Source organism: Panthera onca, chromosome C2 (genome assembly GCF_046562875.1).
Source record: "Panthera onca isolate mPanOnc1 chromosome C2, mPanOnc1 haplotype 2, whole genome shotgun sequence".
Classification (NCBI taxonomy): domain Eukaryota; kingdom Metazoa; phylum Chordata; class Mammalia; order Carnivora; family Felidae; genus Panthera; species Panthera onca.
The window spans coordinates 134,151,966-134,174,211 of NC_138347.1; the positions used below are offsets into that span (position 1 = coordinate 134,151,966).

General features: G+C 41.6%; 1 protein-coding gene and 1 long non-coding RNA gene across 5 annotated transcripts in view; one reads left to right on the forward strand and one right to left on the reverse strand.

Moving 5' to 3' along the window:
* The window catches only part of PLCL2 (phospholipase C like 2), a 195,382-nt gene that overhangs the window by 82,256 nt on the left and 90,880 nt on the right, over positions 1–22,246 (forward strand). The gene's annotated exons all lie outside the window — the stretch shown is intronic.
* On the reverse strand, positions 13,820–15,308 carry LOC132683058 (uncharacterized). The gene is made up of 2 exons (XR_009612035.2): positions 15,206–15,308; positions 13,820–14,001 (listed from the first exon to the last, which is right to left on the reverse strand). It is a non-coding gene; the product is annotated as an uncharacterized LOC132683058 (long non-coding RNA).

Consider the following 22,246-nt stretch of genomic DNA (forward strand, 5'->3'; position numbering starts at 1 on the left):
TTCCAGAAGTCTAATAGTTACAATTTAGTAATTCCTTTTTAAAAATAAAAAACATTGAGCCATAATTGACAGATAACGTTGTGTGAGTTTCAGGTGTACAACATGATGATTCGATATTTGTGTACGTTGAAAAATGATCACCATAGCAGTTCTAGTTAACACTTGTCAGCTTACATAACATCTTAGTAGTTTCTTCCCTCAGTGAACTAGGGGTGAAGTTCACGGATGTTTATCGTATACAGGTCAGATAATCCCAAGGTGGATATTTAACTTGTCTCAGAAAAGAATTAGATGGGTAGAATTAGTAACATTAGAGAAAACTTCAAAAGTTCCTATGAGTCATAATAAAACTTGTAATGTTTGCACCACTGTGTCTTTAATAGTAGATGTAGAAGTAAGTCTTGGGGAGAATTTATCATTTATGATGGGTCATAACTATCATGTAATGTTAAAGAGACTAGTGCAGGGGCACCTGGGTGGCTTAGTCAACCGAGTCACCTGAGTGTCCTGCTCTTGATTTCAGCTCAGGTCATGATCCCAGGGTTGTGGGATTGAGCCCTGCTTGGGCTCTGTGCTGAGTGTGGATGGAGCCTGTTTGAGACTGACTTTCTCTCTCTCTCTCTCTCTCTCTCCCCCCCTCTCTCCCCCTCCCACCCCTCTTCCTCTGCCCCCCCTCCCCGATTCGTGCTCTCATTCTCTTTCTCTCTAAAATAAAAATGAAAAAATTTTAAAAAGATGAGTGCATGTGTTTAACTTTTGAGTTGATTTCTCATTTTCATTTAGTGTACCTGATGAACTTTAAAATACCTGTTAATTCATGCAATATTAAGCTATAATTTCCACTCAGTGGCATTTATATTTCTTGAGCAGTTCTGTAATCCCTTTAAATGCCTAGCTACCATAAAACTTTAACTAAAAGCCAAGGTTAGAAAAGGATGAGCAATAAACCATTAATTGTAGGTAATTATAAAGCTAGATTTTTTAAACAACGTTTACAGAAATGTCACATCGCTGCAGCTCACATACTCAGTGTTTTCATTCTTCCATGTTTTATTTCTGGTGTCTGAAAAATAAATGTGGTGCAATGGTCAAAGCAAAAGTGTAATAAAGCAAATTAAACATGAAGCAGAAGAAGCAGAAATAATTCCATGTGCAGTTTATTCCCTGAAACTTTGTAAATAGGTGAAGCCATTATGTTCTTTAGAATCATTGGCAGATACTTGAAATAAGTGCTACCTTGAATGACTGAGCTAAATTCCTGATAAGAAGATCACAAAGACAATAAAATGAAAGTACTGGCTTAAAATAATGATGTCAAATTCTTTTGTATAAAAACTAAAAGTCACTGCAGGTAACTGCAAGACTTCACTTTTAACCACTTTTAAACTCACGCATTAGTTTTCGCCTTATTCTATTCTGTCCCTCTAAGCTCTAACCAAGCTGACAATGTGTTTTCAGTAAGTATTTGTTTAATATGGTGTTTGAATGCACACCTATGTCAGGAGCAATGCTAGGTCTTTAGAACTGTCAGAGGAGTCTTCTGGTTCCCTTTAGCTGTGCTCCCTGCTGGCGGGATACTGTGACTCTTGTAGACTTTGCCCCTAACACCCTTACCCCTTTATTGGGATTAGTTATTTTTGCATTCTGTTTTCCACTGCCAAAGTTTAACTTCTGCAGTTAGCCTCATCAGCACCTCTGGCCATCTTCAGCTTTGTATATATCCTTCCAGCTTCCCACCCAAATGCAGAGAAAGGGTGTTCCAATTGCTTCCGTGCTGGCTGCTGCACCTGTACCTGATGACATATAACTCTTTCCTGCCCCAGCACTTGCTTCTGCATTCATCCTCACTCTCTCCAGGGTCTTCTGCCTTTCCCTCTGAATTCAGCCACACACTTAAGCCTCACTATCGTAATAGTATGTGCCTTTGTACTCCTGTTCTCTATTATTCCTTGTTACGACAAAACACATTGAACACATGGTTCATGCCCACTATCTCCCAGCCTCTCCAAACTGACCGTCTGTGGAACAACTTCCTTCTTCAGTGCTGCCCTTGATCTTTATGTTGCAAAACCCAAAGGTCTCTTGTTCACTATTTCTCACATTTGCCTTTCCATCCCACTAATGTTGCTGACTGTGCCTTTCATGAGAATATATATTTTTCCTTCTGGTTTTTCTCATATTATCCATCATGATTCTTCTCTTGCTTTTAGAGCAGTCCTTCCTGGCTTGCTTTTGCTGGTTACTTTCCCTCCTGCTGCCTGGCAATAGACATCCATCATGGCTCTGTCCTCGGGTCCGTACTCTCCTCTGTGAATAATTATTTTCTCCCTTGGAGAGCTCTCCTAAGCAGCACCTAGCACCACTACACTAGCAGCTTCTTCAACATACTTCTGTCCTTAAAGACTTACTTGGTTATCCATACTGTATCCCGCCCGCATTCAGAACTTTTTCATTTAGTTGTCCAACAATCCTGTCCTTTCCAAGCTGAAAACTTGTGATTCTTTGGGAGAAAAGAAAGTGGAAAGGAAAGTCATTTTCTTCTTAAAACTAGGTAAATGCATAGCATTTATTTGTTTCAACAAAGCACCATCATTATTCTGATCTCTGTAAGTGGCACCACCTTTTCTAGTGATTTAACTGAGAAATCTAGAAGTCTCTCTCCTCTGTAGAGTCATCTGCTGACTGATGTCAGTTCACCCAGCTCCTGTGGGTGCCACCACCCTGGTTCTGCGCACCTTGCCTAGCCTCTGACCTCTGGGCAATCGCTGCCTAATAACACTTTCTGAATACCACTGTAGTCAAGCCACTAATCTTCCGCTGTTCCTTATTTGTTGCAACATTGGTTTTAGCTCCTGGCCCTGACTCTCAGGACTCCGGGGGTTTGCCTTTACCCTCTGTGTCCCGCTTCCTTCCTCCCGCCCATTTGCCACGGAGCCAGCTACATTCTCCCGTTTGTGCCTTCAGTCACGTGGTTTCCTTGTCGGGATTGCCTGCTTCACTCCCACGTCCTCCCTAGCTTTCAAGGACTGCCAACATCTCTCCAAATCTACGTTTAAAGTCAGTACCTTCAGTTGAATCATGTTCCTTTATGTCTCATTTGTGGATGAATAAGCAACCCCTCAGACATAAACCTCACCTTCCCTCAGAAGCCTTTCTTAAATCCTTTCCATTTTCTATCAGCTCTTAAAACACATTTTAGTCTTATTTTCCTGATTGTACTTGAAGCTTCTTAAAGATGAGAATATATCTCATCCCCTTCTTTGTCCCCTCCGGTGACTGTTGTCACCGGAAGACACAGAGGATAATTTCATTAACTACTTACTTATTGATTAGATGCTGGGCATTACAGTTTGAATATTTATCAGGTTAAGGAAACTTAAATAAGATTTCAAATAATCCAGTCATCTACGTTCAATGAAATACCCAAAGTTTCTGTTGTTAGTAACATGCTAGGGCCTAATGTTCTTGGAATTAAAAAACCAAAAATGTCTTCTAGATGAAATACTTTTGATTAAAATGTGTCGTTTCATTTCAGTGGAGATGGAGAGTTGGCCATTTTCCTTAGGATAGCCTTTTAACCTTTACAACATAAAACTCCCTCATGCTATAAGGTACTAGAGTCACGGAAGTCAGTGCTAGAGTAGCCTTAGAGATAGTCTTGCAGAACTTTCTCTTTTCACAGTTGAAGTCAACAGAAGTTTAGTGTCAGATATTGAGGCTGGGACTAGACTCTGGTGTTCTTGTATCAAATCCACAGACCTTTCTACTGCACCCTTGCATATACTTTATTCACTCATTTTTTTCATTCAGCACACACTTAGTGAGCACCTACTACATGTCAAGCCAAGCTCAGCAATGAAATATAATAAAAAATAAGATACAGTCCCGGCCCTCAAAAGAGCCTAATCTGTTAGAGGAGACAGGCAAGTCAATGGAAAATGGAAATATAGTAGAACATGAGGTGGAGGAAAATAATCTGGTTTATGCTGTTTTATTTTAATATGGAAAGGATTTGAAGAAGTTTAATGCTGAGGGAAAGTGCCAATAGCAGGGAAAAGGCTGAGGTTTGGTTGAAGGTTAACTGATGCAGTTGATGAGCCTTTGAAGGCTGTGTGAAAGGAACAGTGTCCAGAGCACAGGTGGGGCCACTAACTTCACACCAGAGAGAGATAGTGTTTCTAACCAGAATGGAGTTGAAAACAGGGAACCGGAAGCTAAGGAGCATTCCCATCTGATGCCATCTATTTTGTGGATGAAGTAGGACACAAGGTCATTGGATGAGACTGAGGGTAGGGAGGGAGGTGGAGGCAAATCAAGAGTTTTTGAAACCCCTCCCTCCTTGTAGGAAATGCAAGAGTCTTGGCCTTCTGAGCAATGTAGGGAGCAAAGTCATCTATCACCCACGAAGGATAAAGATGGCGAAGGGAAAAGGCCTGAGGAGCCTTTCATAGATATCCAGCAGAGATCACCACTGAGTGAGTAGGGGATTCGCGTGGCAGGAGTCAAGCCCTCTGATGTTCATGGTGGTCCAGGGTGCCCAGGGTCTCAGCTCCTATTGGGAAAAAGCTGGGACTGACGAGCAAGGCGAATGGCAGTTATGCAGGAATGATCCGAGATCTGTGTGGGTTCTGGACAAGCTCAGGGAGTGGAGAAGCCTGGGGATAGACAGGAGTGGTACTGATTACAGGGGCAGCAGACATTCTCCTTATGTGGCAGTTGATTATAAGGAATAGAAAGTTGGTTGCCGGAACGAAGAGGAAGGGATATTGAAAAGATTATTTTAAAATAGATTTATTTTGAAAGCTTATGGTCTGGTGGGTTGTGTTGGAATAAAAGGGTAAGCTAGCAGAGTCATACTGATAAGGTCTGGTCAGAATGAAGCCTCTCTGTCCCTGAGTCATGGTAGACCTTAGCTGCTAGCACGTCTCATAACCCAAATGTTAGGTTCTCTGGATTCTCATTGTAGTCGGGAGGAGCCCCCCCCCACCCCAGGATCTTTTATTCCCCCTAGGACTTTTCATGCTTGATTCTTATGCTGTTACAGTTCTTTAGTATTAATAATTCAGAGTCAATTGTTTTTAATGACCTAACTATAAATAATCAGTGAAAAGAATTAAAGTAATGGAGGTACTCATTGATATTTTCATAATCCTTGCTCTGCCCTGTGGCATTGCCTACTACTGATAAAACTTGGTATCATAACAGTTTGGTGCGCTGTAATTCAAATGTGAAGAGAGCAAAAGCAATTAAAGCTGCTTTGAAAAATAAAACCAAGAGCAACTGACATGAAAAGGAATTAAGAGAACCTTTCTAAACTGAAAACATATACTGAATAAGAGATTTGAAAAAACTGCCTCAATGTACTAAAACCTCCCTCTTCTTGATTCCTAAAGATAATAGGCACTAGTAGTAAAAAGTAAAGAATATGTGTGTGTAGGTGCCCCTGGGTGGCTCAGCTGGTTGGGTGTCTGACTCTTGATTTTGGCTTAGGGCATGGGATGGAGTCCTGCATTGGGCTCAGCACCGAGGATGGAATCTGCTTGGGATTCCCTCTCTCTCTCTCTCTCTCTCTCTCTCTCTCTCTCCCCTGCCCCCACCTCTCTCTCTCTGCTCCTCTCCCCAGCTCATATTTCTAACATAAAATTAAAAAAAAGAATATGTGTGTGTTTATATACACATGTACATGTATATATGTACATATATAATTTTTTAAAGTAATGTGTCTTATCAAACTTTGAAAAAGGTAACAGGCCATCATAGTCATAAAGACAAAAAAATAGCTTGTCTTAAGAGAAAAGTAAATTGTGCATCAGTAATTATAAATACAGTAATTCATGAATTAATTCACAAATAGATAATAAAACCAGATAATACAATTGTATGTTCTGGACCTATGCCAGCAAACTATACATACTCGAGTATAGCATTTATGACTCTGTGTTAAAGTTATTTGTTTACTAATCATTTATTTACCCCTTTGATTGTGAATTCTTTGAAAGTAGAGAACAGTGTTATTTAACTTGTATTTCTAGCTGGTACTCATAAAAGTGCTGAAAAACCCCTCCGATAATAATGCCTACACACAAAATGACACATCTCTGAATAACCTATCACTTAGTATTATTGTCCCTGTTCTGCAAGTGAGTTAACTAAAACCTGAGAAGTTTAAGCTTTTTTTTTTTTTTTTTTTTTTTTAATATGACATTGCTCCTAAGTGACTGGCCAGGAATTTGAACCTAGGTGCCGGGGCTCCAAAGCCTACAATATATATAGGGCAGGAAATGTGTTACTCGTTTTTATATTCCTAATACCTAGCACTGTGCTCAAACGTTGTAGTTAGTCAATGAAAATATTTGAAATAAGAACAAAAAAGTGATATTTAAAGTTAACCAGATTTAGCAAATGAATTTTTTTAACTATTTAAATTACCAGAAATCTTCACTATTTTAAAATTATGCTTAAGGTAGTGACAGGAAAAACATGAATTTTAAAGAGTACTGTTCTTGAAAACATGGAACCCTACAGTGTGATCAGAGGTAGTGAGAAGAGTCTCCACTCAGATACTGCTCCTGTCACTGTTCCATTTTGACCTTGGGCCTGTATGTTTCATATACTCATTAATTCAGCAAATTTTTATTTAGGTTCTGCCAAGTTTCTGACCCTGGACTAGATATCAAGGAGTAGAAATAGTCATGATTTTGGTCTCAAGGAGCTTAGAGTCTAATGGGAGAGACAAATGTCCATCATAATGAGAGAAATAAATATAAAATTACAGTGATGGCAGGTGTTGGACAGGAGTTAAATGGAACTGAAGGAACACATCATAGGAGAACTAGAAGTAATTACAGAGATCCAGGAAATGACAGTTGTTCTGAAATCTGAAGACTGAGTAGGGGTTAACTAAGCCAAGAGAGGAGAAGAAGGGAAGGGCCAATGGAGCAGCACAGGCAAAGGACCAGTGGATGATGGGGCTTGTGACATATCAGAGAGAATGGCAGGGAGAGGGAAACAGGACATGCAGCTGGGACTTGGGAAGGAAGGCCCAGTCTTGAAAGGCCGCCATGGGCCACCTGAAGGAGCGTTATTTCTATCCAGCTACAGAAGGGAAAACATGGAGAGTTCTAGGCAAACAGACATCAAGACCATATCTCATAGCTTTAGTGGACAGTGGGTTAGAGGACAGGACTGAGTGACAGTAGCAGGCCAGGAGTCCTTTGGAGGAACCCAGAGACATAATGATGGTGGTAGAGAGGAAAGAAGTGAATGGGTTTGGGCCGGATTTTAGAGGTAACATCAACAGGAAGAGCAGAAGGAAGGGTGGATTGGTCGAAGATGTTCCTAGGCTTCTAGCCCATGGATGGTGAAACCCTTGCTAAGGTGGGAACACCTCCAGAAGACCAGCTAGGTCCAGTTGGCTATATGCTGAAATTGAAGTGCCCTTGAAACCACCAGGAAGGAATGTCTGGGAGACACCTGGGCATATAGGCTGGGTACTCTTAAGAGCTCCAGACTATTGTCACCCAGATGGACATGATCCTTTCTGCCCCTGAGTTCCCACAGTGCTTTGGGCCTCTCTTCCTGCTGGTATTAAGAGTTCCCATTTTGGATTATGGTTATCTTCCTGTGTCTTATATTGTTTGCTAAGTGAAATTTAAGTCCTAAAGTCTTTGCCCAGTAGCATAAAGATTTAATAACTTTTGAAAGTGCAATTACGTCTTAACTTTATATAATATGTGCTTATTGAAAAGTCTTGAAAATTGTCCTAATGAAGGAAAGGGCTAAAGTCTATAGTGGAGGCACTTGGAATTCCTCCAGAGGCTCCTGTTTCCATCTGGTTTCAATTCTGGTGCTGGCTCTTTTTCCCTGATTACGGATTTTTTTTCTTTTAATGTTTATTTATTTATTGGAGAGAGAGCACACGCTTGCAGGGGAGGGGCAGACAGGGAGGAGGGGAGAGAATCCTAAGTAAGCTGTGCACTGTCAGCACGGAGCCTGATGTGGGGCCTGATCCCATGAACCCGTGAGATCATGACCTGAGCTGAAATCAAGAATTGGACACTTAACGGACTGAGCCACCTAGGTGCCCCTCAATTACGGATTTTTAATATGAGGAGGTCTGCTCAAGTGGAAGACCTTGTATGGCTGTCTAGAAGGGGCAGTGAGAATGGAGAATCCCATTCTGGACTCCAAGAGTACTGCCTTCCTCTAAAAGGTCTCAAAGAACAAATCATGTTCTTTACCCAAGCCTCAGGTGACACTAGGGCAGAGGTAGAAAGACAGGCCCTTGATAAACATGGAGACTTTTCACAGGGCCTTTTTGAGGCTGGTTTCCCAGGGAAATCCTGGTGGCCTTTCCCGAGTAATGAGGAGGAATTGAGGCTAGGATTTGGTTCCTCATTCATTTCTTCAAGGCACAGCTCACTGAAGCCTAGAATCATTCAGATTTCAGGCCCTTGCTCTCTTAGGTAGTAGGCTCGACTACTTTGAAACATCTAGTGTGGAGCACATGAACAGCTTATTAGGGGTTTTCATTAAAATAGTTTGGGACCCCTGTGAAGGATTAGACTTCCAAATTGCAGGGTCCAGAAGATGTAGCTCTTTTGAATGTTTACACTGGTGGAAAGGTCTGAGAGGCTCAGGTAGGGGGTGGGCCTTGCCAAAGGGCTTCCAGGCCATGGGATGCTCAGACACAGGCACATCCTGGAGTTATACCATGGAGATTCTTCCAGGTGGCTGGGGGTGGGGGGGTGGGGGAGGTGAGAAGGTGTACCCTAAGCTGAATGGCTGGAGACTGGTTGGGCAGAAGTCTAGGGTGTCTGAATTGGGAAAAGGAAGCTTTTGAATTGAGGTGCCCTGAGTCGTGGGGGCAAAGCTCATCTGAGTGCCATGTCCTAGCCTTGGGGAAGCCATCCTCTTTCAGACCCCTCTTGCCAGCAGAAAAGCTGCTGCTAGTCTTTCAGGAGACCTGGCTCTCCTTGGCTCAGGTCTGGTTCAGGTGAGCTCCTGCTGGACTGCATTAGGCTGGCTGACCACATGGTACCTGATGGGGCCTCTGGTCCCATTGTAGAATGAACTGATAGGAGAAGGCAACACTGAATCTTGCTCATCTGGGTGATTTCCTCTGGGGAAGAAACTGGCAAAGGAGCAAAATGGACCTCTCAAACGCCTATTGAGAAAAAGGGGGATGGTTATAAGAGGCCACAGTCCAGATCACAATGGTATTAAGGTTCTCCAGAGAAGACAATTGATAGGGTGTGTGTGTGTACACACACATGTATGTATATGTATGTATGTGTATGTATGTGTATGTATATACATATTAATATAAACGGAGAGAGAGACAATTGATAGAGGTATGTGTGTACATTCATATGGCTATAAATGGAGAGAGAGAATGAGAGACTGATTTTAAGGAATTGGCTCGAGTGATTGTTTGGGCTGGCATGTTTCAAAACCATAGAATAAGCCAGCAGCAGCCTGGAGATTCAGGTAGGAGCTGATGTTGCAGTCTTGAGTCTGAAGGCTGGAAACTCAGGCAGATTTTCTGTGTTGCCTTCTGGAGGCAAAATTCCTTCTCCTGGGAAACTCAGTCTTTGCTCTTAAGGCTTTGAACTAATTGGATGAGGCCTACTTAGATTATGGAGGTTAATCTGCTTTACTTAAACAAAACTGATTGTAAATATTAATCACCTCTTAAAAAAAACCCTCTACAGCCACATCTAGACTAGTGTTTGACCAAACAGCAGCACACCATAGTCCATGCAAGATGGCACATAAAATTAAGCATCACCAGCAATGCTCATTGTATACTGTCATCTAATAAAGGAAGGAAGGTCATTAGGTAAGCATTTTCCCCTCAAGGGATGGTGGGAAGAGGGGGAGAGAGAAGACTGTTGTGCTTATTTGTGGGACTTATTAATCTTTAGCTGCTTTTTGAACTTTGAGTCTTCTGTTGGGACGCGCTATAATGGCATTTGGGGGGCTGGCTTATCATAGATCATTCCCTCCTAAACAAGTTACCCTTATTGGTACCAGCCAGAGTCCCAGACTCCTGGTCTTCTGTTGGGACCCATATTTTTAGGTGGAAGCACCTTAAAGGTAGAATCAATATTTGTTCCTTTTGGTAACCCCATATTGTCTAGTACTGAGCCTTATACATAATGGACATTATTCATTTGAAAAGTATTGAAGTCTTCCAAATTCAAGGCACTGTGCTAGGTATTAGAATAGCCATTGAGTATGTACTTATTGAGGGAATTATTTCACATCACTTTACATTATGATTTGTATTTCCTTCCCCCTCCCCTTCCCCGCCCACCCCGAATTAGAGGGGGAACAGTTTCAATCTAGTATATCCTAGAACATAGAGTCCTGTAAGTGCTTCTTCCTTGGCTGGCATTCATGGTTCCTGTGATTGCCTCAGTTTAACCTTCCAGCCTCAGCTCTCACTGTGCTGCTCCCGTAGCCCACTCTCAGGCTGCCCTAGAGAAGCCTCTCTCCACAGTTCACCCCGACAACAGCTCCACTCTTTGTTCGATGTTCCTTCCACCAGAAATATGCTGTCTTGCCGGTTCCTTCCATGTTTACCCATTCAGATCCACTGTTGAGTAGACGAGGTGCTCCCTCAGGTGCTCCCCCAGGACCCCATGCTCACCATCTGCACCACAGCCCTTTCATGACTTCTCTTATGATGCCGTGTGTGTGTTTTCACCTCTGTGGTGAGAGCCTCTGGAGGACAGGGTCCTGGTCTCATTCTGTTTTGCACCCCTGCTCGGTACCTTGCACTTTGCAGGTCAGGTGTTAATGCAGTAGGACCCCAAAGACCTCCAGCAGTTTTTTCATGTTTGATATGTGTGTCAGGAATCTTTTCAGCCAACCACATTATTATTTTGAGCTGATTATTCAGTTTCCGGACAATCTCAGACTTTTCTTTTTGTATTTGGAATGTAGTCAGAGGACAAGAAGTGGCGATCTTTCCTGCCTGTTTTATTGTTGATAAGAGGATAGTTAACCAAAAAAAGACAGTCATTTGAAGGTTTAAAATGAATGGCTACAAGAAAGATTAAAAATATTTGTGGCTTCTCTATCAGTGGGCCTCATTTTCATCAATGCTCACAAACCGGTTACTGATGCTTTGCTCTGGGGGCCAGTGACAGCAATCTGGAACTTCATTTTCCTTATTATTGCAGTTAGCTGCCAGTGAGAACATTTAGTCCAGTAACATGATAGAAGGAGAGACAAGGGGAAAAGATATGAAAGGTGTAGAAAGAGGGTGGGCAGGAGCCTGCTGACAGTTCTTTTGCAGTTCAGTGAATTTGGGTCTAGCCTGGATATCACCACTGCAAGGGAGAAAAATACTCTACCCGGAGAAGTACTGGCGGCCACCGTGTTCTTGGGGACGTGATGATGTAAGGACATTCTTACAAGCTCATTAGCTTTCTCACTGTAGAAGCATTGGCAAGCTCAGATGCCAGACGACATTATGTCAGTGTACCAAGCCCAGAATCCTAGCAACAATTTTCGAGGTTGGAAACTTATTGAAAATGACTCTTTTCACATTAGGAAGTTTTGTTGGCAGAGAGGAAGCCAGATTTTGCCCTATGCCAAAGTGTAGGAAAACTCGTGTGTTAGCCCTGTCTGTTCTATTAGAACTTTTAGCTGGTACTTGCCCAGAGAGAAGAATTGTCAAGAAAAGACAATTGTGAAGAATGATGAGGTCTTTATCTTTGGAATGTTTACTCTTTCACAGCATCAATAATTTGTTTTTGTTGTTACCTTGTTTAGTTTTGGACAGTGTGCCCCAGGACCATTGTGAACCCAAATTGGAATCTCTGAATTTGACTAATATTTCAAAATCACCTGATGATGTGACTTACACATTATAGGGACACAAGCCACGTTTGTTGTGTGATTAAAAGCCTGCTAAGTATAAGGCATGAACTCTTACGGATATGTTCTCTCCCTCCCAGAGTGCTCTGTGTAAGTGAATTATATTGGCTATGTGGTTTAATTTTTGAAAAAGTATAATTTATCAAACCACCCTTAACTACAATTGTCATAATTTTTATGGGTTTATTTTAATAATATAATATTGGTAATATACTAGTTAAGCAGCAAAAATGAAAAAAAGTGCATTGTTCCCCAGTTTACTTTCCATTTGAATTTTTAAAAAATGGTTGCTTATTTTTGAGAGACAGACAGAACGCAAGCAGGGAAGGGCAGAGAGAGAGGGAGACACAGAATCGGAAGCAGTCTCCAGGCTCTGAGTTGTCAGCCCCCGATGCGGGGCTCGAACTCAAACTGAGATCTTGACCTGAGCTGAAGCCAGAAACTTAACCAACTGAGCCACCCAGGAGCCCCATACTTTCCATTTTAATGCAAGCAAATATTTTGTCAGTTAGGTTTTTACAAATAATAACATACTTTAAAGTTTTATATTGAAGGTTTGGGAAAAGAAAGTCAATAGTAATCTGACTAAAATTGTGACTGTCTTCTTTTTCACCTTCTATGAGAAAGTTTCAATAGTAGTGGGGCATCATACCGAGTTCAGAATGGCAATGAAGGTGCTTGCAGTTTGGCTTATTTGGTTCAAGTGTAGGTACATCTTCCGAAAGACTGATATTTTGTGCATCACGTCCAGTGACTGCACTTGAAGGTTAATTTAATTGTTGGCTTTCACTTCTTTGGGTTTCTCTTTCCTAGATAGAAAAGCAGTTGCCACCTACTTGATTCCACAGTGCTCTTTATATAAGAACCATGTGATGAACTGCATCTTGAATTTAGTTTCTGGAAGAATCTCAGCAAAGACTTTTGCTTGCTTAATTTTGTTGGACAGTAGAAGTTGTGTAATCCTGTATATTATCATTTGTGACTTTTCTGTCACAACAATTTCATATCTAACTATAGCAGTTTGTTCACCTCAGGTGTGTGGTGACATCTTCTCTTAAAGCTTTTTTTAGATGTTCTATTTTCTTCACCCACCAATTATGCTCTTTTGTATTATGCTATAACCATATGTCACTTAAGGTTCTTTATAAGTAGGCAGGATACACATTTCTAAAAATATGTTTTCTGGTTAATACTTCCATCCCTATGAAAGTGGTGGAAGGAGGGAACATCTGAGGCAGAGAAAGTGTTTGCTTCCTGTCCAGAAACCCAGAGTACATTAGAAATGTCCATGGCAGGGCACCTGGGTGGCTCAGTCGGTTAAGCATCTGACTTTGGTTCAGATCATGATCTCACGATTCATGGGTTTGAGCCCCGCATCAGGCTCTGTGCTGACAGTGTGGAGCCTGCTTGGGGTTCTCTCTCTCTCTCCCTCTCTCTCTGCCCCTCCCCTACTTGCATTTCCTCCTGCTCTCTCAAAAATAAGTGAATAAACTTAAAAAAGAAAAGTCCATGGCACCTGGGAGACACTCCATAAAACACAACGAACTGATATGACTATACCATATAAATTTTCCTCCAAACTGGAAAATTAAGACCTGTTCTTCACTGTGCCTTTTTTCTTCATCCAGACTCTGTCCTTTTATCATTGTACCAATTTATGTAGGCTTTTGCAAATTTTGAGGAGCTTCTGAGCCACAGTATTTGCATGGCTGGCCATTTCTTTTTTCTTTTCCCACTTTGGGGCATGTGTGTTTTGGGGCGGAGGGGATGGTGTTTGTCATCATCAGTGCAGCTTTTGGCACCTACTACATTTATCAAACCCAGGAAACGTGGCCCAAAGCCAAGACAGAAACTCACACTTCTGGGCAGAGGGTTTTCCACCCATTTTGAATTGAAAAGCAAGTGTTAGAGGTTGCCTGGACCCGCCTGGTTTAATTTAGTGTTTAATGTCTAGCAATTGTGTCTTCATTTTCCCCTTGATTTGTGAGCCCCTCAGTGAAGGGCAAAGTGACTGTCTTTGTCAACAGCATTGACCACTCTTGCTGCATTGCCCTTTCTTCTTGTTCTTTTCCTCAAAGGAGGGAAGCTGTTCAACAGCTGCATGTTTTCTTACTGGAAAAAAATAAATAAATAAATAAAAAGAAGAAAGCCAGAGTGAAGGTTTCTGAAAACATAATCCATTCTTCCATATTTAATGACAAAAAATTACTTTACCCTTAAGTATATTTTTATTTTTACATAGCTATGTCCTTACCTGTCTCTGCATTTCTTTATTCTATGCAAATGCTAATCTGTTAATCTCCCCTTAGTGGGTCTTTGCTTTGAGCTGTTTATCCATGGCAGTAGTATTGTTTTAGGTCTTTAAATTGTTCCTATTAATTTAAAGATGATCTAAAGTATATATTAAAGAACATCTTGGGGGGGGGGGGAAATCCCTCCAGGTCTCATCCCTCCCACACAACTATTTTTGCTTGTGCATTTTGCCTTCTAGTTGTACGCACAGAGCTGTTGTGAAGGGATGTTTATAGTTTGGGATTGAGCTTGTCGCCATCCAACCATAGTCTCTAATCCAGCTCTCCTTTGGATTTATAAAACGCCCAACCAAGTTCATAAGTTTGTGGTCTGTGGCCATGACTCAAAACAGTGTTGAGTGATTTCTGTGGGAATAAGATGGCCCACATGGGAGAACGGCTTCAAGTGTCTTCATAGCTACGCTGTCACCAAACAATGTGGCCAGAATTGTCCACCACGGACTCATGCATTTATAATGCTAGTGATGACTAATTTAAACTGAGGTAATTTTAATAGGGACAGAGACATTCTAATTATAGAGACTTTTTCTCCTTTATCCAGAAAAGCATCCTAAGACATGTAACATTACCATTTGAGAGAATTTTATTCCTTCGTATGTCTAAGGATTCCATTGCATTTTGGAGTCACGTTTTCAAATGTAATGATTTTGTACCTCATTGTAGGTCAGAAGCAAACTACATTTTTCTATATATTGTGAAGACAGTCAAAATATGAAAGTATTTATTTTCAGCCATTTAGGTAAATTGTTGTTTACAACCGAGATAGGAAATGGGATAATTCTAGTTTCTGCAAAAAGCCATGTTATTATGTCTTCATATTTAAATGCGTGCAGGGTATTTCTTTTCTAATATGCAAAGCTTAAATAATAAGGCCCATTGACAGGTATTAATACTTGTTTTTAAAAGAAATGAATTACATAAACAGAGCTAATTTGTTTTTTAAGCTTATGATTTGTGAAAGAAGAAATAAATGTCTAATAATTCTAAGAATAAAACTAACCTACCATTAGCTATTTTCACTGGCTCTTCCTTTCTATTCCACCTGCTGATTTTGCTTAGTAGATTTACCATTGGTTGTGAAGGTCTGGAATGTTGGGAAAATGAGGTTTTGTTAAGTCATTTACCTGGTTCTTTGATTATAAGTCTTCCTGTGTGGGCAGGAGTGTTAGAGCTTGTTGTTTTTATGTCAGTATTTCCAGGGTTCCCCACTTTGGGTAATCTATTTAGCTTCTAATCTCCATAAATTAGAAATGAGAGGGATGATCATTCATAATTGACATGGACAGTCAGAAAGAAGAGAGTGTCACCACTAGGGGAAAAGAAGAGCTATGTTTTAAGGGTTATGACTTAAGAATCAGACCTGTGACTAGCAATTTCAGGCGTAAATAGATTACTTAAAAGAAGCTGAGATTGACTGCTTTCAAGAAGTACAAGTGCAAGAGGGTTCATTATTGATTTTTAGATGTGGGACTGTATCATTTTCAAAGAGATGATTTTATGGAATTCCTTCAATTACTTCTTTTCTTCAGTAACAGATGTAGTAACTTGACCTCCGTGTGTGTTAGTTATTTTAAGGCTTAGGGGTCCATAGGAAGCCTTCTCTAACTAAACATTTTGGCTGGGAATGGTGGCCCCACTCCAGGTGCCCATAACTCCCTGGGCATGCTTCCGTATCACGTTCTTTTAAAATTGTTATTTCTGCCATTTCCACAATACTTTAAGCTTTTTAATACTTCCACGGTGCCTGGCTCACAATGCTTAATAATTATTTGTTGAACTGAAACTAAACTAAAAGCCAAATTAGCATAAACATGGTCTGTCTCATGCCTGAAGTTAGTAATATACTTGATAAGTATAATATTCCATTTTTACACACATTCAAACATTGAAGGGTGGAGGTGAGGGAGACTTTGGCTTCTGATTCTAATCCAGTATCATTTTTAGCTTATTTCCTTCGGGGACTGAGAGTCCCATGGCTGTGCCTGTGCTTAATTTGTGTACTCCATGTGCTTTTGTCTGCACAAGGGAATATATGAAAGGATTGAGGGTTGTCGCCTCTCTGTTATAGTGCTTGGACACTGCCAAGAGGAGTGATGATGACTGTTTCACCATGGAATAGATGGAAAGCCACCTTTCTCTTTGTAGTCACTTACTCAGAGTACAGACGCATAGGTGGGCTGCAGTCACCCTTAGTAAGAGCGGATGGCAGTTAGCATGAAAGGGTGTTTGCTTGCTTCCAGTGGCAATTTCGGAGAGCTTTGTGAAAGGGACAAAGGTGTTCATCAGCATTAGGGACGTTCTTAATATTCCAGCCCCGTGGAGAGACCAAGAGGAGGAGAACCAAAAAATGAGGTGATCCGTGGAAACGTGACGTCACAAGCTGTCCGTGAGCCTGAGCGACCGTGGAGATATTGATAGGAGCGGTTAGTGGAGTCAAGACACAGGGAATTCTCATCTGTAGGAGGGAGATCTTGTCCAACTAACAGAAACAGTGAGAGGAGCTGTAAGGAGCAACCAGCCAGATATCTGCCAAGCTGAGGACTTTAATGGCCCTGTAAGTAGAAGAGAAGTCATGAGAAATGATGTTGAGCTACTTGTAAGTTCATCATTGTGGACAACTTTCCTAGCTTCCCTGAGTATTGGGCTTCTTCGTAGAAGGTAGGAGATAATAAGGCCTGCATCTTGGAGTGGTTGTGGGGTTTGCACTAGGCAATGCATGCGATTCACCTAGCACTGGGGCTGGCACACCACAGCTGCTTATTACTATGTTAGTTCCTTCCTGACCCTGCAGTTCTTCTGGTGTGAATTACCCCATCGATGGAAGGGCCAGCCTCTAGGGGTTCCTTAGCTCCCATTGTGGTCATGGTAGAACTGGTTTTAAAGCTCTAATGGAGGAAGAGCAAATGATCACCTAAAGATTGGCCCAAAACAGGTCAGTTGTCAGAGAAGCTCAGGATGCAGGAATCAAACTGGTGACAGACTCTCAGGTTACCGAGAACCCCAGTGGCATATAACTCCTCAATATTTGATATACCAGTACATGGTTCAGATTTATAGTTCATCTATCTTTGCTTTAAAAACAGGGGGTCTCTGAGTGCCAGATTCTTTTCTCTTTTCCTTCCCGATTTCATTTTCACAACAACCCTGTGGAATAAATTCTTCTCCTTTTATAATATGAAAAAACTGAGGCCTACAGAGGACGAATCTAGTGGCCCATGGTCATCAGCTACTGGCAGGAGGGGCCAGGATTTGGACCCAGTCTGTCAGTTGTTACTGCCGTTGCTCGTCATCCTCCCACATTTGCTGAAATGCAGGAAGACCGCCCGGCAGGAGAGGCTTCAAAGACAGGCACAGCAGCCTTTGCCCTGCGAGTGCCTGGAAGGCCGCGACTGCCTTCTGCTTGGCAAACCCAGGGCCCAGCAACATCTGGCACATGGCAGGCTCTAGGTAAATATTTACAGAGTGGATGAAAGCCACAAGTTAAGGTAGAAAACTAATTATTTCAGCAAGTAGCAGGTTGTCAGCAATATGAAATTTGTCATCAACATTATTGAGTTACTGAAAACTATGTGACATTTATTAACACAGGCTCTGCACAAGTGGCTATACAGAATTTAAAGATCTGTGTTTAAAATTGGACAATATGTGAAAAACTGACACAAGATAAAATTCAGAAGATGTCAACAATTTTTTAAATGACTGAAGAGGCACATGCTGCTTCTTGGGAAGAGTAAGCTGATAAGCCTAAAAATAGCTTTTAAAAATGAATGATACAAATTTTGATTCATGCATTCTCTGCTTCCTTTCCTCTGAAGTATACATATTCCAAGGTTGCCATTATAGAGATTTTTTAAAGCATTCTTTATTTTCATGTAAAGACAGCACAAACAACTTTCAATCAGATTGAAAATGAAAAGTAAATGTAATAATTTAAGAAGCAAATAGATTGGGCCAGTTCTTGACCAAATAAATGAAGCCATTAGCTGTCTGCTTTGTGAGAATTTTGATGATGGAAATGTAAAAGGCTAGTTGAACACTGGTATTTTATTAGTAACCACAGAACCATAAATCTGTTAAGGCTGGGATCTGACAGAAATTCTACTAGGTTGAATAAGTCAAGTTTCTGTTAAATGAGGACTTTTCTCTACCGGTAAAAAGTAACCACCATGGCCATGGAGCTTCTTCTCAGCACAAGTGTATTGCACTTGGTTGAATCACCTCACTTCCCCCTTCCCTAGCAGACAGGAGTTTTAGCATAGAGCCAGACGCATCGAGATGCCTTTTCTTTTGAATCCATTTGGTCATGAAGAGTATTTAGAAATAGCAAACGCCAGTCCTGTCATGGTAAAGGAGAGGCTTGTTTTTTTGTTTTGTTTTGTTTTGTTTTGTTTTGTTTTGTTTTGTTTTGTCTCCCCAGAGAAAGCATCCTTTCAAGTAAGTACCTTTAGTGCTAGTTGACTTTTCCTTAGAAGTTCATTTCACAGACTTAGTGAAGATACACCAAATATTTGCAGTTTCATGCGGAGGCATGAAACTTTTGCTGAGGCTTTACCATTTCCTTTTTTTGAGGGGAATGGGATGCCTGTTGAGTTTTATGGAGAAGCTGTCCCAGATGCATGACTAAAGTCAGGTAGTCTTTCCATGGACAGCAGCACTGGGATTTGGCAAATGCAATTTCTGGCAAATCAAAAGGGATTTGGCAAATGCAATTTCTATACCACAGATGGAAAGGAGCTACCTTCGTAACCTTGGCTGCACCTGTATTATAGTTCTATACAGTGTGAATTTGTGTCCTTAGGGAAGTACAAGTTATTTTTTTTTTAATGGTTATCGGGACTGAGCAAGTTGATTTGTTTGTATCAACTAGGTGAAAGCTACCTGTAATTTGCATTTGTTAACCCTAAAAACTTTCAAGTCAAGTATGCTTTTTTAAAAAAAGGTATTTGTTGGGGCGCCTGGGTGGCGCAGTCGGTTAAGCGTCCGACTTCAGCCAGGTCACGATCTCGCGGTCCGTGAGTTCGAGCCCCGCGTCAGGCTCTGGGCTGATGGCTCGGAGCCTGGAGCCTGTTTCTGATTCTGTGTCTCCCTCTCTCTCTGCCCCTCCCCCGTTCATGCTCTGTCTCTCTCTGTCCCAAAAATAAATAAAAAACGTTGAAAAAAAAAAAATTAAAAAAAGGTATTTGTCATTTCCATAAATTACCTCATTGGAATATTAGTTCTTAATTCTTTTTCAAGTTGTGCCTGTATCTAAGCATACATTACAGTGTCTTACATAATACTGGACATAGGAAGTCATTTAAATAGTATTTGATGATTCATTGAGGTTATTTGTTATGAAGATCTGATTGGGGCCATTTTTTATTTCACTCTCTCCCCCCCACTTTATTTTTCCTTTTTGGAGGATAGTTAACTTTGCTTTCTCTTTGTATATTAATGTGGCCTCTGGGGTGATATTAGGGTGAGTGAAGATTGTGGGAAGTTTTAGCAATGATCTTTATTTGTAATGTTTTAAAGTGTAAGACCAACAAAATGTTATTTCTTCCAAGAAATTTATACTGGCCTTGCTTACATTTATGACCGACAGCCCCTACTTTCCAGCCATTCATTCTCGAGATCAGTGATGAAATTTGCCAAGTGCTTGCTTTGTGCAAGCACCACACTAGAAATGTCAGCAGGAATTTGGAGTTAAAATGTGATAGGTCCCTACCCTTAAGGAGCTCCTTGTCTAGACCTACACTGTCTGATACATTAGCCCTGGACCCATGTAGTTACTGAGCACTGCACTGTGGTTAGTCCGAATTGAGATGTGCTGTGAATGTATGCTGTGTTGGGTTTCAGGGACGTAGTAGGACAAGAGAAGGCAAAGTGTCTTCATAGTTTTTATACTGGTTATGTGTTGAAATGATAGTATTTGGGGTTAGATAAAATAAACTATTAAAGCTTATTTCATCTGTTTCTTTTTATATTCTTTAAGGCAATTAAAACATTTTTTTTTAATTTTTTTTTTTTTAACATTTATTATTGAGACAGAGAGAGACAGAGCATGAACAGGGGAGGGTCAGAGAGAGAGGGAGACACAGAATCTGAAACAAGCTCCAGGCTCTGAGCAGTCAGCACAGAGCCCGACACGGGGCTCGAACTCACATACCGCGAGATCATGACCTGAGCCAAAGTCGGACGCTTAACCGACTGAGCCACCCAGACGCCCCGGCAATTAAAACATTTTAAATTACATATGTGACTCATACTGTTTTGGACACCACTGATCTATATAGTCTCTACTTTCTTCTGGTGCTATCACCAAGGGAGAATGTCCATCACCCAAAGATAATTCAGTGTTTTCTCCATAAATGCTCTTGTTTATAACTACAACAAATAATAGCAAAGACTAACAGGTTAGGAAATCAGAGTATTACGGTTTTTTATTAGCCCTTTAACCCGTTATGTAAACACGAGGCTAGATAGTACAGTTTGTTTCTGTCACAGTATGATACAAAAAAAAATAGGGAAACCAAGATTCCCAAGTGCTTAGAATAGAAATGAAAAAAAAGGGAAGAGGCAGGGGTGGGAAGGAGAGCCATCCTTCCCATATGTAATGATGACTGCTTGATGTGCGTGCAGATGTCCAGGAAAGCAGGCATCTGAGGCTGCTGCTTATCTGGGAATAATACAGGCAGAAGAGAAAGCTCGCATCAGACCCTTGTAAAATGCTTGTCATAGGAGAGGATGATGGTGCTGCTAATAAGAATAGTAGTGATAAGATCAAATACATTGACTACATTTGACATTTACTGACGGTGTCAAGAACTTCAGTAGGCATTTCTATATGATTTAATTTCTACATTGTTTAATACCGAGCAACAGTTCTAGGAAGCAGGCACTGTTATCTAGTCCATGTTTCAAAAGCAGCGGGCCAGGATCAGTAACACGGGAAGTGGTGGTCCAGATGCCAGCCCCAGTCCATGGTGGCCAGATGCCAGATACCTGTGGAAGCCGCGGACGCCGTGGCCAACCGATTTCCCTCTCTTTATGAGGACAAAGTGCTTGTCAGCTCCCAGTGAGCTCTTAGTAGGCAGCTCTGTGTAATTTTTTTAAAGCTTTTTAAATGTTTATTTTTGAGAGAGAGAGAGAGAGAGAGAGAGAGTGAGTGTGAGCGGGGGAGAGGCAGAGAGAGAGGGAGACACAGAATGCAAAGGAGGCTCCAGGCTCTGAGCTGTCAGCACAGAGCCCAATGAGGGGCTCCAACTCACGAGCCGTGAGATCGTGACCTGAGCTGAAGTCGGATGCTCAACTGACTGAGCCACCCAGGCACCCCAGCTCTGTGTAATTTTTAGCCATTTAGAGCCATGAGATTAACTGGGGAGTCAATATCAAGTAAACCTCTTCTGTGTCCAGCAATCCCAGCCAAGTGAGACTTGAGGACTAGTAATGTAAAAGTCTTGCTCAAGTCAGCCTACACAGTGCTTTCACATTTAGTATCTCCCCCATGCCTTACCAAGCCCTTTACAGTAATTAAGGGCAAGTAATTACTTTCCTCATGTCATGAAATCAGTGGCTGAGGTGTCAAGAAGTTTACAGACCTTCCAAGGCCGCATAGCCAGTCACTAGGCATCTGGAAGAACTCAGCCCTGGCTGGCAGAGTGGTAGGAACCTGGCTTTGCACTTAACAGCTACAACTCTGAGCACTGAATCACTCAGGGTCCAGTCAGAAAGAAACAGCATCTTTATTGAGAACTTAATCTGGGGAATTGTTACAGATGCTGGAAGAACCACAAAGCCAAACGGGGGATTGGTGAAGCCACCCAGCGATTAACAACAGCAGAAAACCATCCTTCCATGCAGGTTGGAGAGATGAAGCAGATTGGTCCCTGAGCCCAGGAGCCACGGGGACCTCAGAGGGGATGCAGCCTCTGCTGGCCTCTCCCCTGCAGAGAGAGGAAGATGGAAACCCACCCAGCTTCACCCTTCCTCCTGCCCAGGGTCTAGTTCTCTGCCAGAGCCTCATGGAAGTAACCTGGTGGGCATCAGGCCAACTTGGGATCTGA